The sequence below is a fragment of the Protomyctophum parallelum genome (assembly GCF_964188405.1).
Source record: "Protomyctophum parallelum genome assembly, chromosome: 17".
NCBI lineage: Eukaryota > Metazoa > Chordata > Actinopteri > Myctophiformes > Myctophidae > Protomyctophum > Protomyctophum parallelum.
This window is the reverse complement of record NC_139719.1, coordinates 15,887,963-15,894,466: the sequence shown is the minus strand read 5'-3', so window position 1 is coordinate 15,894,466 and position 6,504 is coordinate 15,887,963.

Below are 6,504 nucleotides of genomic sequence, written 5' to 3'. Positions count from 1 at the left end.
GTATAGCTGCAACAGCAGTGAGATTAAAACACAGGAAAGCTACAGGTAACTGTAAGAGTCAAGAAACAAATCAACATAAAGGAATATAAATAACATGTCTGCTGGCCCTATGTCTGCACTGGATCTCCGAATGAGTGAATATATATGTACTGTACAGTACATCCCTAATGAGTATACAGGGTGGATATCCGGTATATTATTCTATCAACAATGACTATAAGCATTAATATGTGTCCCAATACCCATCGACTTCTCTAATATACAGCAACCTTCCCCCTGTTTCTTCACTAGTACGATCCAGAAGAACACATTTTGCCGGCCACATGCTACAGAGCTTCTTCTCTGGAGTCTTGCCTCAAAGCAGACCAGAGGTAGAAAACTGTCGTTCCCTGATGTCATCGCTAGGGAGTCGGGACACATGCATCAGTAACTAGGAACTAACTGGGGATGGCAATGAAGGACCGGGAAGTCTGGCATGGGGCATTGTGAATTCCATGATCTCGACCGCGGTCGGAAAATGTCTATCAATGGTTGATATGAGAATGAATATTCAGTATATGTATATACAGTCTATTGACAGGCCTTCAACCATCAGTGCCTGGTTGAATATAAGTACAATCGCTCAAAAGTTAACTATCTTTTTCAACTGACAAAAACTAAATTGAAACTAAATGAAAACTAAGCTATGATGACTAAAACTAAGACTAAATTGAGTTTAGTCAACAAATAAAAACTAAACTAAAATGTTAGGAAGGGACTAGTGGACAAGAGATCCAGTATAAGTCATTTTACACTAGGTTGCATGCTCAAAATAGCACATCTACAAGCTCACAACGCGTTGCGCTGCGACGTGTTGTGAGCTTGTAGATCTGCTATTTTCAGCAAGTGTAAAATCAGTCATCATCATTACGAGTTACGATGGCATCAAGGCTAAATCAACTGTAGATTAAGTTGACAAAGATCTTATGATATTTAGCCAACTAAAACCAGACTAAACACAAACATTCCAGGTGACTAAAATGTGGCTAAAACCAAATGAAAACGTTTCAAGAGACTAATGACTAAAAACTAAAATAGAAATTTGCTGCCAAAAACAATACTGTTCTGCAGTGTGAATCCTAGTAATCGTCCACATGCAGGTGCACGGTCTGAGAGAAGCCGCTATAGCCTGACCACGCCAACCTCTGACCGCCAGGCTATAGGGTACGCATGCAGTCATGTGGAAAAGCCTGGTATGTTGGCCTATTGATGTGCTCTATGGACAGATCTGTGGGCAGTGGTGGAAAGTAACTAAGTACATTTGCTTTAAGTACTGTACTTAAAGTAACATTTTGATGTATTTGTACTGTACTTGAGTATTTCCAATTTGCAGTACTTTTGACTTCTACTCCACTACATCTCAGAGGCAAATATTAATTTGTACTACATTGTACTACATTTATTTGAAAACTTCGAGTAACTTTAGTTACTACTAGTTACTTTGTAGATTTTGATTATTATTATTATTACAAAACGTACATTAACCACATCAGCCCTATATACATCTACAAGCTCACGATGCGTCGCATCGCGATTCATGATTGTGAATCATTTTCGAAAGATTTTCATACATTTGAAAACTTGAAATGAAACAACATTCTGCATAATGAGTACTTTCAGTACATTTTGATACCGACACTTTTGCACTTTTACTCGACTACATTTTGAATTCTATACTTTTTACTTGTAACGGAGTATATAGTTCTATATTGCAGCATTGATACTTTGACTTAAAGGTATATTCAGTGATTTCACTTAATTCAAATATCACTTATTTTTTTGTTTTGTTGTGATAATCCTCCCTACTATAGAGTGTGCTGGCCATATAAGGAGTTCCTCCCTGTCCCCAGTTAACCCCTGGGGGTCAACAAACCTTAGGTTTCGTTTTTGACTCTCTATCCTGATTGGACGAAAGGCTGGGTCCCACAGCCAAAAACGAAACCTAAGGTTTTTTGAGTGAAATCACTGAATATACCTTTAAGTACGGTACAACAGTTACAGTACTTTTTTCCACCATTGGCTGTGTGTGCTCTGCGTGATATCTCTCTCCTGGCCTGCCACCCTCAACGAGGCCCCCCAGCTCTCACAGAGAATAGGCCAGCCTTTCACTCACACTCACACCGTATAGGCACAGCTGAATGCCCACCGCGTTCACTCACTGCTGCGCCCGGGACGGCCCGACGAGGAAGCTGGGCTTCATCTCCTAACTGTTTAGACAAGTAAATAAAAGTATCACAAAGCAACATTTCCGGCACAGGCTATTTTAATTAGGCTAGACCTTTCAAATCAATCCATGCTTTTAAAGCCTTTTAAAGACCGACACGTTATACTTTTCTGGCTGCCACGGCAGAGTTACTTTATCTCTGAATCCGGGAATGCATGTCTCCTTGTAGTTTTGTAGTCTTTTAGGGAATGCGTGCGTGTGTCCTTGTAGTTTTGTAGTCTCTTAGGGTCTCCTTGTAGTTTTGTAGTCTTTTAGGGAATGCGTGCGTGTCTCCTTGTAGTTTTGTAGTCTTTTAGCGAATGAGTGCGAGCCGTGCGTGTCTCCTTGTAGTTTTGTAGTCTTTTAGGGAATGCGTGCATGTCTCCTTGTAGTTTTGTTGTCTCTTAGGAAATGCGTGCGTGTCTCCTTGTAGTTTTGTTGTCTTTTTCTGTACTTTTCTCACATAGATACATAGACCTCAGGGTAAAGATTTTTAGCAGCGTGCTATATTATTCTATCAACAATGACTATATACAGTACATATATACTGTACACATTCATATTTGTACAGTATATATAGACTGTACACATTCATATGTGTACAGTCTATCAACGGTGAAGATGAGAATGAATGTACAGTACAGTCTGTTAACAGGCCTTCAACCAACAGTGCCTCGATGAATATAAGTACAGTCAGTACAGTTGCTCAAAAGTTAACCTTTCAGGCATCTTGTCAAAAGTTCTGCAGTGTACATCCTAATAATAATAATAATAATGAATTTCATTTGTATGAATAATATGAATATGAATATGATTAATACAGTACAATGTAGTACAACATTTGCCTCTGAGATGTAGTGGAGTCGAAGTTTTCTGAAAAACGCGTCCAGTCTGAAAGGTATTTCATAAAACTGCCTTAGGTTTCAGAAGGCCTTTTCCATGAAAATCCATAAAAATACTTTGCCAAAGAAAATAAAGCAAAGCCACCATGACGTTTCATTGTGATGGATTTCTATCTCGAGCAAGTTTCGAGACAAAGAGAAATTTGTTTAGAATTTGTTCATCTTATCTGGAACAGCAGGGATTACTCTCTCAAGCAAGTTGATTTCCATAAAATACTGTAATGAATGGAATCCAAAAGCTTCCTAGACAAATCCAAAAAACTATGGTCAGCAGTAATGTCAAGTATACCACGAGTCATAATCGGACCATGCATCCTTCCTTTAACGTACTCTACTGTTCTCTTTGTGTTGCGAGAGAAAAATAAATGATACAGGTTAGGTGAACCAATGAAGTGATCTGAGAAATGTGTTCAGGAAAGAGATGCTTTTCCATGTTTTGCCACAATGACAGCTCAGCTGTGCCGCGGTGCATGCATGCTGCCGCTGAAACCTGTTTGCGTATGAAAATAGAAACCGAGTTGCTCTTCTGCGACCAGTTCCCATTATTCACGGACGTCAGCCAAGGAATGCACTTCATACGTCAGTGTCAGAGAGATTATAATATTTTATAACCTCCGGCTGGTGACAGTCAAGGGCTTCTTTTCATACACCAAAATGAAGCTGTGGCGTGCGTGAGTGAAAACCTTGGGCAACGAATTATCATCCTAATCATTATTACATGCTTCTTTTCACCTTGAAGGCTGTGCTATTTTACTCTTAACCTGTGCTTCAGGAAGAGATGCGCACACACCACCCACCCGAGAATTATATTGTTGTTTTCTTAAGCAAAAGAAAAGTATGTGTGCATGCATTAGTGCATTTTGGAATAGTGCACATGTGCTGGGAATCTTGCTGGGGGCTGGGAACTAGAGTTTGAGGCTTGGCTCTCTCCCATCTAGGTCACGCCTTAATACAGCGAATGTAGAGTACTTGCCATGAGTTTTTGTTTAGAAAAACAGAGGGCGGTCCCCTGTGTACGTGCCCATCATGGATTTTAAACTGAATCATTTCACCTCCTTTCTGAAAAATATTTGTTTGTTTGATCTCAACATGAATTTGGGTGCGAGTGGAACGGGTTGTGATGGAACGGTGAGAAATCGAGACCGACATTGCCACCTCATAGGCCTGAAATAGCGAAGGGTATATTTGTGCCAGTCTTTTTTGTTTGGAGATTAATGTTGCGTCAGTCACATTTGTTTGCGGTGCATGGTTTGCCAGGGACACTGGCCAAAATTGCACAGTGTGCACTCTAAAATCTGATGACATCAAAAACATCCATTTCTGATGTTGGGGAGAAATGGTGGAGTGCGGCATTTGGAATGATACACTTTTTTTATTGGACCCCAGCTGTTTGAGGTATTGATATTCTGCCAGTTAGTGCTTGCCACTCGTGGTATCATCAACCGTTAGGGTTATTTGAGTTTGTGTGTGTGTGTGTGTGTGTGTGTGTGTGTGTGTGTGTGTGTGTGTGTGTGCGTGTGCGTGTGCGTGTGTGTGTGCGTGTGCGTGTGTGCGTGTGCGCGTGTGCGTGTGCAACACTGTGTGGGCTGTGTTTTCTGTGGGATTGGATGTGCGCACACAGCACTGAATTAGGAGGCTCCCTTTTTCCCCCTTTCTTTTTTCCTGTGGGCTTTGCTCAGGGGCATGACACATTTCTAAGGGGCTTTGGATCCCCTGGCCTGATAATTCCTTCAATTATTCAATGGTTGGCTGGCAGACGAAGTGAGAGGTCCATGAATAAAGCAAATCTGTGGGCACATGAGAGCTCCGACAATACAAACACACTATTAGCGCTAATTTCCTGTGCTCGTCCTTGAAGATACACCGCAGTTGTTTTCGGCGGAAAAATGAAGACGAGGTGCGCTGCGAGGGGGTTGATAATTAACGTGGGTTTCGCCCAGGCAGAGCGCATGCAGGACAAACCTGTGCCTGCCTGCATCGTCCCGTTTCCCAGCAGATGGAGGCCGGGTGGGACGGTGTGTGTGTGGTTGGGTGGGTGAAGTGGGGTCCAGAATGCAAGACCCGAATGAATCCCAGCCATATTAACGCTTGTAGGTGTGAGCTTATTGCTGCATGTCAGGTCAACTCCAGGGGTCTTTTCACTGGCTTTGTGCAGGTCCTCGTGGGACCTATAGTTGGTGAATATGCTTTAATTTAATGCTTGCTCTTGGTGACTTTGTGTTTAGTTTAGTCTCTCTCTCTCTCTCTTCTCTTCTTGTAATATAGCGTGCATCAGATTATAGCTCTTTCTTTTCTCACCGAGAGGCTTCGTCCAGTGAGGGAGCACTCAGTGTGGAGAGGCCGTTTGTTCGCCCGCAGCCGCCCAACTGACCCCCCTTTCCCCCCTCTTAAGTTGGTGCAGTCAAGTGTGGGACGAAAAGCAAGAAGAAAAGGGGCTGCCGCGCTCCGCCCTAATGAAGTTGTAGGTCTTGTACCTCCGCTGCGCTCGGTTGGAGAAACAAAGCTAATCACGGTGAGTGGAGCCCCGGCCTGCTACAACAGAGGGACCAGGTGCTTGTTCGCTTTTTTCCCTCCTTCTTCTTTTCTTTTTTCTTTTTTTCCCCCTTTCCTCGAGCACCTGCCTTTACCCGTCTGCACCTGCTGTCTGTAATAAGACAGCAAGGCTCCTTGGAAGATAGACTTGTAGTAGTGATAGTTGTTCTCAACCTTTTTCATGTCAAGGACCTCCATATTGTTTTGGTATTTGGTTGTGCGGTGACCCCACAATATTTGTGGCAAATATTCCACATTTCTTTCAAGATTTGGTGAAAATAGCCAATCTGCAAGCTCACAACGTGCCGATGTACATACTGTACAGTTGAATACTAAGTGGTGGTTGAATTGATATTGACATTTATTTTCTGGGGACCCCTGGGGGTCCCCGGACCCCTACTTTAAGAACCACTGTTGTAGGATATAGCACAGTCCATTCAGACGGCACTTTGCTCTTTGAGGATCCATTAGGAGCTTGAGGCTCTGTAGACGGGCATTTAGCGAAAATAGCAGATCTACAAGCTCACAACACGAAACAGGAGGGGACCAGATATAGACCCCTGTCACCCGGTCGACGAAGTGGTTGACAGCGGCTATAAGGAATTATTCCACCACACACACACAGACACCTACTATCGTCAGAGTGTCCAGAAATCATGGTCAAAACAATGTAACAAATACAAAGCCTGTCCTCTTTTTGAAAGTGTTTAGAAGGCAGTTGTAGAATCGGCCTCAGCCTGCAGGTATTAACAGCTTAACACCACGCACGTGCAGGCGAAACCGTCAGGCTGGGGTTTTTTTTGGGGGGGGGGGGATGGATTAGACTGC